This window comes from Acipenser ruthenus, chromosome 53 (genome assembly GCF_902713425.1).
Source record: "Acipenser ruthenus chromosome 53, fAciRut3.2 maternal haplotype, whole genome shotgun sequence".
Taxonomy (NCBI): Eukaryota; Metazoa; Chordata; class Actinopteri; order Acipenseriformes; family Acipenseridae; genus Acipenser; species Acipenser ruthenus.
Window position 1 is genome coordinate 732,571 of NC_081241.1, and position 13,260 is coordinate 745,830.

The 13,260-nt window shown below is 41.8% G+C and overlaps 1 protein-coding gene across 1 annotated transcript in view; it reads left to right on the forward strand.

Moving 5' to 3' along the window:
• LOC131723128 (tripartite motif-containing protein 16-like protein) overlaps window positions 1-13,260 on the forward strand; it is a 217,003-nt gene that overhangs the window by 54,511 nt on the left and 149,232 nt on the right. The gene's annotated exons all lie outside the window — the stretch shown is intronic.

Sequence of the window (13,260 nt, forward strand, 5' to 3'; positions counted from 1 at the left end):
GGAGAGCTAGCCTTGAGCTTTGCAGCATAAAACAATACATTTGAATGATCTTCATGCAAAAGAGCTATTCGTCCAACATTGTGCCCCACACACACCTTTTTATACTCGATGGCACCTCTGATTTGAAGCAGAGAATGTACAAAAGACGCATTGGGCAAACATTTGTTTGCATTTTTGAATTTCATTCACGCAGACGTGTAGGCTTTTCTACACATCCATCCCTTTTGTGGAACAGCTCACATGTCGCAAATGCAGGAATCTCGTCTGTGTCGTTTCTGGGAGAGGGGGGGGGGGGGGGGGGGGGGGGGGGGGGCTGCGTTCGCGCTCTCCCCTGGTGTTATAGTCCAAGTTAAAAACACAGCTATTGAAAGCAATTAGCGATTCTTCTATATATCTCCAGCAGGTGGCTCTGTCAGACTGGGAATGAGATTTTGTTTTTTCTTTCGGAGCGTATAATGTTCTAGAAAGTACCTCAGTGTTTTATGTACATGTATTGTGAAGTGTTTCATATTGAGAAGACAAAGTAACGAGTCAGCGGCACGTGTATCAAAGTTACAAAGTTGCTAATATTAAGAAGACGAGGTTCAGCGGTCCAGTTGTTTTTTTAAACATAGTGTTTCAGTGCTGTACAGACGTTCTATGTCGTTAGTAGTAATATTACTATAGCTTATGTCAAAAATCTGATTTATGATCCTTTGGACCTTTTGACCTTATATGTATGAAAATATGAATATATAATGAGGGGCATGGATTTTATATAGGAGTATGAGAATATATATATATATATATATATATATATATATATATATATATATATATGCATATACACTTATTGCATTTGTCCATATTTTCATAAATCCTTGTTTAATAATTCGCATGAGGTTGTTCAAAGGTTTGAGGCGCAGTGATTTTTTCATTTTGATATGCTCATGTTATCTTATGCGGGGTGGATACATATTTTTACCAGGATACGTTAAAAGCAAAAGATATTTTCACATACAAAAACCAATAGTTGAAACAGGAGAAAGTTTAAAATAGCGAATCACAAAAGCAAAAGAAAAATTCAGAAAACAACTTATTCGACATTTAAAAAGTGTTTTAACAAGTATCACACACATAAATCACAGGACAACTTGAGCGTTAGTCGATTTAAAAGCGTATCGCCAAAACAAAATAAATAAAAGAGATACTAAATTAAATATTTATAAAAGAACAAAAACAAAACAAAATCTACCAGAGTACAATTTCTGAAAAAAAGCTCTCTTACCGTTTTCAAAAAAAACTCCCCGGACAAACGCATAAATCCTGCCTGAATTCTCTCTCATGCTTCTTCTCTCTTCAAACTTCAGCTGAGGAATCACTTCAAAAGCGCGTTCTGTGACTTAAATAGGGGGCGGTTCCTTTACACCGCACATGCGCGCTACTACATACAGACACACTCACACGTGCGCGCACACGCACACACACCACCATACACACACACACACACACACTCCCACCCACACACCACCACACACACACACAGACACACCACCATACACCACCATACACACACACACACACACACACACACACACACACACACACACACCACCACACACAAACACACACACACACACACACACACACACACGCACACACACCACCACACACACATACACACACAGACACACACACACACACACACACACACACTCCCACACACACACACTCCCACACACACACCACCACACACACACACACACTCCCACACACACACAGACACACCACCATACACCACCATACACACACACACACACACACACACACACACACACACACCACCATACACACACACCACCACACACACACACACACAGAGACACACACACACACACACACAGACACACACACCACCACCATACACAGACACACACACACACACACACACACACCACCATACACAGACACACTTCCCCCCCCCCCCCCCCCCCCCACACACACACACACACACACACACACCACCATACACACACACACACACACACACACACACACACACCACCACCATACACAGACACAGACACAGACACACGCACACACACTCCCACACACACACACAAACACACACAGAATCCCCCGCGGAGAATGCTTTTTGAAAATGTGTGAATCTTGATGGCGTCTGCTCTAGGCATGATCCGAAAGCGAGATGTTATTTCAACTTGAATATACAGCTGCAATCAAAAAGATGAGAAAAGAAATGTTTTAAGAAAAAATCAAATAAAATTGAAATACGTGTTATATTGCAAATAAAAATAAAAGAGAACAATATTGTAAGTGCTTTTTTCACCAACAGTTTTGAATAGCCTCATACACGACCAGACTATTCACCATCAGATTTGAATAGCCCTCAAACACGATCAAACTATTCTGATGATTTTCAAATTATTAATAAGTATTACTGTTTAGATATTTTAAACCATGTGAGCATAGTTTGATCGTGTTTGAGGGCTATTCAAATCTGATGGTGGGAATCTGATACACCCTACTAACAGTGGTATGGCAGGTTTATCAGTCCCAGGGGGCTCCTACACCCTACTGATAGTGGTATGGCAGGTTTATCAGTCCCATGGGTGTCCTACACTCTCCTGACAGTGGTATGGCAGGTTTATCAGACTCATAGGGTCCTACACCCTACTGACAGTGGTATGGCAGGTTTATCAGTCCCAGGGGGGCTCCCTCACCCTCCTGACAGTGGTATGGCAGGTTTATCAGTCCCAGGGGGGGCTTCTACACCCTCCTGACAGTGGTATGGCAGGTTTATCAGTCCCAGGGGGTCCTACACCCTCCTGACAGTGGTATGGCAGGTGATTCAGCCCCATGGTGTCTGTTTTGACACTGATGTGCTCGTCTGTCTGTTTAGATGTTGTTTCTTGAAGGGTTTTTAGGCTCCTCTGTAACAGTTCGTTCTTCACTCTTCAATAATAGCAATGCATTGGAGCAGCTGTCCAGCAGATATTTCACATGATTCCCTTTGATTGGAATTGAAGCAGCTCACTGTCACTCTGTCACTGTGTAATACTGCATTATACTGGAGAGGGATCCTGGGTTTGTCTGCAGGCATTGCTCTCTGATGAAAGCCTCGCTGACGGACGTCAGAGTGTTTTAAAATGCAGAAGAAACCAGTTTGCAGTTCTGAGTGAGGCTCTTAATTATTACCAATGCTTCTGATTATTTTACAGTCGCTCCTGAGTTAAGCAACATCACTTGTGTTGAAATTCTGTAAAATGTCACTCTTGAATTCAATAAGATGATGATGTGTTTTTGATTGTATTTATTTCTGTTCATTTTCACAGTAAAATAAATCCATTATATGTGACAAAGGTTTAGTATAAAGAGTCTCATTCCAATCCCACACCTCTTACCACGCAATCCCCTCCTCACACACATCATGTGTTATATATTATATTTGAAATGGTGAGGATACACAGGTCCTTATTATCACAGCGTTTACGACTGGTAACATTAGAGCTATCAGGGTCGTTACTGATCTGAACAGCAATGCAGGGGGATTCCTCAGTGCTGTAAAATGCTCTAAAAAAACACCTTGATCAAAGGGAAGCCGCTATCCAACCACCCTTGTATTGAGAAGACTAAACTGCAGTTCGTTGTTTCTGACAGCAGGGGGCGACACTGTCTCAGTGTTGGAGGTTTCATATTCAGATTTATCTGTTCGTAAATGTTGGATGCCAAGTGTGAAATAAGGATTTATGATCCATGTATTTTTTTCTGAATTATTTGTTAGATTCCCAGATTTAACGTGTCAGCTAAATGTTGACTTGCCAAGTGTAAAAAAAAAAAGATTGTCATACTGACTTTAAATGTTGAATTTGTGATACGCGTTTTTAACATTTCTAAATGATCGCTGAAAGAACACATTTCAAAACCTTTAAGTATGTTTTGTTAACATTTATGAATTAAGTTAAATCTGGATTTTTTTTTGTTAACTTAAATCCGAAAATAATCAACACCTGGTAAATATTTGTTCTTTGTAAAAGCTATGCGGCACATCATATGGCTTTTTTTCAGCAGTGGCTTCCTTCTTGCCACCCTCCCATACAGTCCGTGTTTGAGGAGTACTCTTGAAATTGTTGAACAGTAAACATTTTCCCCAATCTCAGTCAGAGACCTCTGTAGTTCTTTTAAAGTAATCTTCGGCCTCACAGTGACCTCCCTCAGCAGTTTCCTTAAGCCACGGCTACTGACTTTGGAGGGGCATCCTGATCAAGGCAGTGTCTTGGTGGTGTCAAACTGTTTCCACTTTACAGTGATGGACCTGATAGTGCCCCAAGGGATATTCAAAGACACTGAAAGTTTCTTATCGCCTTCCCTCAATCTGTACCTTTCAATAACCCGGAGTTCTTTTGGCAGGTCCTTGTTTTGCCATTTGCTTCAAATTCACTTCATACAACAGAAACAGCTTGATTCTTTCATCCAGGAGTATTCAAATCAGTTGAACTACTGTGATTGGACACAGGTGGGCTCTATTTAACTTATTATGTGCCTTGTTAAGGCAATTTGTTGTACCTGAGCTAATTTGGGTTTGCTATGACAAAGGATGTGAAGACTTATGCAATCAAGACTTTTTGTTTTTTTATTTTTAATTACTTTTTGAATATTTCTATAATTGTTGTTTCACGTTGAAAGTGTAGATGATGTTGTGTAGATCAGTGAAACAAACTCCTACTTTAATGCATTTTGAATTGTATTTTTAGATAGCAGAATGTGAAAAATGTTCAAGGATGTGAAGACTTTTTCAAGGCACTGTAAATAAAATGCAACGACCTACTTAAAATACTGATAATTCTATGAAGTATGTTTGTGTTTTATAGATCCGTATTTTCACATACACAAATAATGCAACCCTTTTACATAACAAGAGGGAAAATGCATAACGCCATATTATCTACTGCAGTATATTATACAGCAGGACAGAGTTACTGTAGGTACTATGGCAGGAAATAACAGCTCATGTCATGTGAACACTTTGTGAAAAATACATGCAATCTAATGGAACATTTGAGAGGTTCTAGTTATTACATTTGATATTGATTGAACTGTACTGTCACTAGTTGTTCCAGTCTGGCTGCATTACTATTTTACAGTGAGAGTGTTGTCTGATATGCAACTGCCTGAATTTATTTAAAAAAAAATTATTATCATTTTACTATTTTGAATGAACTAATATGTTTTGCTTGGATTCTTCATTTTATTAAAAAGAAAAAAAAACACAGAAATGATAAATGAAAAATTTGTTTATTTAGTTTTTCAAGAAAATGTTTATATTTGAACCAAAAAATACTGTATATTTCTTTTATAATAAACATTTGTACAATTTACAAATGTCATCTTTTATCTTAAATACATGTTGTATCCAGGAGATGTTTTGGGTTTTTCTTGGTCTAACAGACATAGCCATACATTAAAATCAAATCCTGCAAAAAAAACATGAAGGCTCTTCCACTATTCCACTAATCTGTAACCTGGCTCGCTTCTCCTCAGCAGCAGCTGGACCAGACAACGAGCAATGATCCAATTTCTTCCTTTCTCCCGCTCTCAACTAAAACATGGGAATTGTAGTTAACAGATGACTTTCAATCAACAATCTCTGCTCTGATTTTGTATAAGGAATACAATTCCCATGGTGCATTGAGTAGTGATCACTTCTCGCGAGAGTGGGTAGCGTCTGTTATTTCATCGACGTGTTGCAAGCAGTGTTGACCAATTTTAATTTTTATTGAGTGAAAAAAAATGGCTTTGGGCGGGTGCCTAATTTTTGGGCTAGTTTGAGGCATTTGTGCGGGTATTACAATTGGATATGTTTTTAATAGTTTTAAAGTATTAAAGATGTTTTAAACAACATACTACACAGCCGTTAGTGTTTACATCACTGTTGCTAAACATTGTAATAATAACACGCATCAATATCTGTGGATGTGACGTGCACTGCATTATGGGTAGTGTATTACTCTGGGCTACAAACGGAGCTCTTTCTAAACGGCACAGTCTGGTAACAAGGCGTTATTGAAATGAGAATGTGATCTCAAGGGTTTCACGTGAGTAAAGAAAATGAACGATTGATTGATTAGTGTTTCAGCTGAATCTTTAGTAATTGCCAGGCATCCTAGTTTAAAAAAAAAAAAAATTCATTTATTCATTTTTTTTAAGAATTGTTATTATATATATATATATATATATAAAATGGCATCCTATAGTCAGTTTTTTTAATGTATGTGTTTTTTTTTCTTATTCTTTGATTTCCATAAAATATGGCAGACATGTTTGTTCTGGGTTTTCTTTTTCAGTTTTTTAATGTGATTTTAATAAAAAAAAAAAAAAATTTAACTAAGTGTGGCCTTTTCTTATTAACACTGTTTTTCATTAAAAAGTCTTCGCTGCAGAATTTGACAAGGTCTTTACAGAAAAAACTTACTTTTCTCATTGCAGTTTTTAGGTAATTTGACTGCAAATTTCTGTGGGGACCTTCCCAAAACAATGGGATCATACTGCCATCTAGTGGCTGAAAATAAAACCCGACTTGCTGTGTTGATATGATGCTGGATTCAAAACGTGCTTCTCTTTTCAGAAGCGCCAAAATTACGTCACGCAGAAAGCGACTGTCCGCCTCTTCCTTTCTCATGAATATTAAGTAAGCCCCGGTACTGAATATAAAAAGCGGAATTAATTGGCGTACATTAAAATGAACGTGTTTATTTATAATATGTATCTTAAGTTAACTTTGAAGAATTTGAATGGAGGTATTAGTAATCGAATTGATGTAATCATAATCTGATTTATTATTAACTGAATGATTAATATTCATGAGAAATCTACATTAATGACTTAGATTCTGGTATAGTAAGCAAACTTGTTAAATTTGCAGACGACACAAAAATAGGAGGAGTGGCAAACACTGTTGCAGCAGCAAAGGTCATTCAAAATGATCTAGACAGCATTCAGAACTGGGCAGACACATGGCAAATGACATTTAATAGAGGAAAGTGGAAGGTACTGCATGCAGGCAATAAAAATGTGCATTATAAATATCATATGGGAGATACTGAAATTGAAGAAGGAATCTATGATAAAGACCTAGGAGTTTATGTGAGAAGTGTTGAATTTAAATCAAGGGAAGTAATGTTAAAACTTTACAATGCATTAGTAAGACCTCATCTAGAATATGGTGTTCAGTTCTGGTCACCTCACTACAAAAAGGATATTGCTGCTCTAGAAAGAGTGCAAAGAAGAGCAACCAGAATTATCCCGGGTTTAAAAGGCATGTTGTACGCAGCCAGGCTAAAATAATTGAATCTATTCTAGTCTTGAACAAAGAAAACTATGCAGTGATCTGATTCAAGAATTCAAAATCTTAAAAGGTATTCACAATGTCGACCCAGGGGACTTTTTCAACCTGAAAAAAGAAACAAGGACCAGGGGTCACAAATGGAGATTAGATAAAGGGGCATTCAGAACAGAAAATAGGAGGCACTTTTTTTACACAGAGAATTGTGAGGGTCTGGAACCAGCTCCCCAGTAATGTTGTTGAAGCTGACACCCTGGGATCCTTCAAGAAGCTGCTTGATGAGATTCTGGGATCAATAAGCGACTAACAACCAAACGAGCAAGATGGGCTGAATGGTCTCCTCTCGTTTGGAGACTTTCTTATGTTCTTAAGTTTTTAAATGTAAAGGTCCATTACTACCCCCCATTTAGCATATCTTGATAATATAACTGGGATAGTAAGTTATGTTACACAGCAGATTCTGCAGGACTTGAGTTAATATAGAGCTGACTTATTTACCCAGTCATTAAACAAGACAAATATGAAACTGTTTTCTTATTCTTCTCAAATAAATGAAACAATAAATACATCTATTTCTAAAGCCAAATCCATGTTAACTAATGTATTCACGTTGATAATGATTAGCCTGTGTAATAAATACGCCATTCCTTACTCAAGTTTGTGTTTTATTTTCTTATGAATATTGAACAATCCATTTTCTACAAATTGAGAAAAAAAATAATGTGTAATAAATAATCCATTCCTTACTCAAGCTTGCGTTTTATTGTCTTAATATCAATACGGTACAATCCATTTTCAACAAATTGAGAAATACAAACCTGATGCTTTATAATGTTAAACTGGTGACCCTGAAGTCAGTCACTAGGTTACTAAAAATATCAATTAGAATAAACAATTAAAATCTCAGCGGAAACGTATGTGTTAATAATTAATTATACAAGACTGTAATGTGGGAGTTTGGTTCTGGGGTCTGATGGAGTCGCTTCACATTTCTGGTCAACGACATGTATGCCTACAGTTATACCTGCTTCGAAAATGCGGTCTCATATACATGCGGTCTATACAGACGGCTTATGAAAAATACATCTTGATTCGTCAAATTAGTTCCTCCTTTGCACGTGCTGTTTTTTCTACCTTTTTTTTTGGGGGGGGGGGGGGGGGATATGAACCGTGGCCGCTAGATGGCACTAAATTCCACAATTTCAGAATAAAGAAAAGCTGAACCACCAACCAAAGGCGTGTTTCAGACATGTTCAGATAACGGTAACAACACAAGACAGCGATGCGTAAAAAAATAAGAGTTCAGTATCTCACATGGACCCACACAGTGAAATATTATAATTAAAATATACATACAAATACAGTTTTTCTTAACATGTCAGTGTATTTATACGTCAGTAAATAAAAAGGCATTATTGCTTGTTAGTACAAATCATGTTTCCTCCCTGCTCTTCTTCGGTAAGCAGCACCTGCGTCTGTCGAGGTTGATAATATGGGGCGCCAGGTGTAAAACAAATGCACAAATATTAACCAGGTGTTGTTTTCTGCCCGGATTTAACTTTAAATAAATCCAGTTTTGTCTTAATACATACATTTTAACAAGACATTATTATTATTATTATTTATTTCTTAGCAGACGCCCTTATCCAGGGCGACTTACAATCGCAAGCAAATACAAATACATTCAAGTGTTACAATATAAGTCATACAATAAGAACAAGAAATACAATAATTCTCAAGTGTGACAAACCACAATTCAATAGTATTCACAATAGTATTACAGGTAACCAGGGACAGAGGCAGATCAGATAAGTTCCTGCTTCTAGTAATTTTAACTAACTACATTTGGTGACATTGTAAGGTGGTGTCTGAATTGGCTGAGTTAGTGTGTGAGTAGTACCAGGTGAGTGGTTAAATTGATTAGCAGTTGATTTGCTATCCGATTGGTTTCCACGCAGTTGTTTTTTATATATTAAGCAGCCTATTTCTGCGCCAGCAAGAAGCGCCAGCCAACCGAAGAGCCTCAACAAAAGAGCCGGGAGTCTAGCTGTGGGAGTCCAGCGAGGGGAGGCCTGCGCTGAGACGCTGTTCCAATAGATCCAAACCTAACGGGGCTCTAGAAGAAGCTGTCTACTAGTCAGGTCTGTACCCTCCACCCTACTGCTCCTACTGTGCCTTTTGTCTTGCTTGTCCTGCTATGACTGTCTCTCACATCCCTGTTCTGTCCTCCCGTCCTCGTCCTCTGCCCTCCCTCCGCTGCTGCTCCTCCAACCCCTCTAACCTCATTTCTCTGCCTCTCCCCCCCTCCCGCACACTCTCTGGTGCACTCTGGAACTGTCACTCTTCTGCTAACAAAGCTGATTTCATCTCTGCCTTTGCCTCCCACCTCTCGCTCGATTTCCTTGCTCTCACTGAAACCTGGCTGTCCCCTGATAACACTGTTACTCCTGCTGCCCTGTCCTCTCTCTACGTCCTGTCCCATACCCTGCGTCTCACTGGACGGGGAGGTGGGACGGGTCTTCTCCTCTCTCCCTCCTTACTCTTTTCTGTCCCCTCCGATCTCATCTCACTCTCTGTCAATACCTTTGAATTTCATGCAGTCCAACTAACCTTTCCCTGTCAACTCCTGCTCATTGTTCTGTACCGCCCCCCTGGGCCTCTCACTCACTTTCTGGATGAACTCGACTATCTACTCTCCTCCCTCTCCTCTCTGTCTACCCCGACTGTCCTGTTGGGTGACTTCAACATCCATCTCTCCAACCCCAGCCACTCTGCTGGATTCCTCCCTCTCCTTCACTCCTTCGACTTCTGTCTCTCTCCGTTCCCTCCTACCCACAAAGCTGGCCGTCAACTGGACCTCTCCTTCTCCAGGGCCTGCTGCCCCTCCACCCTCTCTGTCACCCCCCTGGACCCCTCTGATCACTATTTCATCTCTTTTTCTCTGTCTCTCCCCCCTCTCCCTGCTCCTCCTACCCCCACTGTCACCTCTCGCCGTAACCTCCGCTCTCTCTCCCCCTCTGTCCTTGCCTCCACTGCTCTCTCTCACCTCCCTCCTATCGACTCCTTTTCACAACTCTCCGTAGACTCTGCTACCTCCACCCTCTTCTCCTCACTCACCTCCTCCCTCGACTCCCTCTGTCCCCTCACCTCCCGTCCTGCTCGCCCCTCCCCTCCCCATCCCTGGCTCTCCTCTGCGCTCCGCTCGGCAAGAATCACACTGCGATCTGCTGAAAAGAAATGGAAGAGAACCAAACTCCCTGCTGCCCTAGACCTTTACCGCACTCTCCTCTCCTCCTTCTCCTCTACTCTCTCCTCTGCTAAATGTGCTTATTTCCAATCTGTAATCCAAGCCTCCACTAACAACCCACGTAAACTATTCTCTACCTTCTCCTCCCTCCTAAACCCTCCCCCCCTCCTCCTCCCTCCTCTATCTCCCCTGATGACTTTGCCTCCTTCTTCTCTTCTAAAATCTCAGATATCCGCAAACTCTTTAACACCTCTCCCTCCCCCGCACCCCCCCCTGCTCCAACCCCTACACCCACTACATCCCCTACTTACTCGCCCTCCTTCTCCACCTTCTTGCCCCTCTCAGACTCTGACCTCTCCTCCCTGCTCCAGGGTCACAAACCCACCACGTGTGCCTTGGACCCCCTCCCCACTCACCTCTTTCAAGCTGCTGCTCCTGCTCTACTCCCCTTCATCTCCTCACTCCTCAACACCTCTCTACTTTCTGGTATCTTTCTCTCTGCCTTCAAAAATGCCTCTATCACTCCCCTCCTCAAAAAACCTACCCTCGACCCCACCTCCCTCTAGAGCTACCGTCCTGTCTCCCTCCTACCCTTCCTCTCCAAAACCCTCGAGCGGACTGTACACCGCCAGCTCTCTGCTTTCCTGTCCAACCACTCTCTGCTTGACCCTCTCCAATCTGGCTTCCGCTCTGCTCACTCCACTGAAACCGCCCTCCTGTCTGTCACCAACTCACTTAAGTGTGCCCGAGCTGCCTCTCTCTCCTCTGTCCTAATTCTCCTCGACCTCTCTGCTGCCTTTGACACTGTTGATCACTCTATTCTACTATCATCTCTTGCTGACCTGGGGATCTCTGGCACTGCTCTGGCTTGGTTCTCCTCCTACCTCTCCAACCGCACTTATCAGGTAACCTGGCGTGGAGCAACCTCCACACCTCACCCTCTCTTAACTGGAGTCCCCCAAGGGTCAGTCTTGGGTCCTCTCCTGTTCTCTCTCTACACCTGCTCCCTGGGCCCCCTCATCGCATCCTATGGTTTCTCATACCATTTCTATGCTGATGATGCTCAGATTTTCCTCTCCTTCCCCACCTCTGACTCCACCATCTCCTCCTGTATCTCTACCTGTCTGTCTGCTATTTCCTCCTGGATGCACTCGCATCACCTCAAACTCAACCTCTCTAAATCTGACCTCCTTTTCTTTCCCTCCTCCTCCCCCTCCTCTGATCTCTCTATCTCTGTTCCTCTGGAATCTACCACACTCTCTCCCTCTTCCTCCGCTAAGAACCTTGGAGTCACCCTGGACCCCTGCCTCTCTTATTCCCAGCACATCTCCACTCTGGCACGCACTTGCCGATTCTTCCTGAGCAACATCCGAAGAATCCGACCCTTCCTCACCAACTATGCTACCCAGCTCCTGGTCCAGGCTCTGGTACTCTCCCGCCTAGACTACTGCAACTCCCTCCTGGCTGGCCTCCCTGCGTCTGCCACCCGTCCGCTCCAGCTCATCCAGAACTCTGCTGCCCGCCTGGTGTTCTCTCTGCCTCGCTTCGCCCACGCTACTCCACTACTCCGCTCGCTCCACTGGCTCCCGATCACCGCTCGCATCCAGTTCAAGACTCTTGTACTTGCCTACAGATGCCTTGACCAGACTGCACCCAGCTACCTCCAGACCCTCATCCCTCCCTACACCCCCACTCGACCTCTCCGCTCCGCCTGCACTAGAAGACTAGCTCTACCTCCGCTACGCTCCCCTGCCTCCAGAGCCCGCTCCTTCTCCACCCTTGCTCCACAGTGGTGGAATGACCTTCCTACAGATGTCAGGACTGCCCAGTCCCTGACCACATTCCGGCGCCTCCTTAAGACTCACCTCTTCAAAGAGCACCTGTAGAACTCCTCTGTTTGTATCCTGGGACACTATCACCCTTCATGTAAATGTGCTTTATTTTGCAATTATCTGCCCCCTATTTTACTGCATTTAATCCTGTACTTCAGAATACTGTAATCTGCCAAGTGTTTAACCTGTAGTACTTTGTATTTAATCACATCCTGATGTAACTATCACTATTTAATCATATCCTGATGTAACTATCACTATTATCTGCTGTATTATTGAATTGTGGTTTGTCACACTTGTACCTTGCTTGAACAAAAGTTATTGTATTCTTGCTCTTATTGTATTACTTGTATTGTAACACTTGAAATGTATTTGCTTACGATTGTAAGTCGCCCTGGATAAGGGCGTCTGCTAATAAATAAATAATAATAATAATAATAATTACCCTGCTATCATTGGCTCCTTCAACTGGCAGGCAAACCTTTGAAAGATACAATAGGCTGAATCGCTCTGTTTTTTTCTTCTTACATCAGACCCAGCAGTCACTGGACAAAGACCTGCATGAAATAGACTGGTCTGCTGGTACTGTTTAGTTACAAAGACCTGTATGAAATAGGCTGGTCTGCTGGTATAGTTTAGTTACAAAGACCTGTATGAAATAGGCTGGTCTGCTGGTATTGTTTAGTTACAAAGACCTGTATGAAATAGGCTGGTCTGCTGGTATAGTTTAGTTACAAAGACCTGTATGAAATAGTCTGGTCTGCTGGTATTGTTTAGTTACAAAGACCTGTATGAAATAGGCTGGTCTGCTGGTATTGTTTAGTTAAAGCAACACTGTG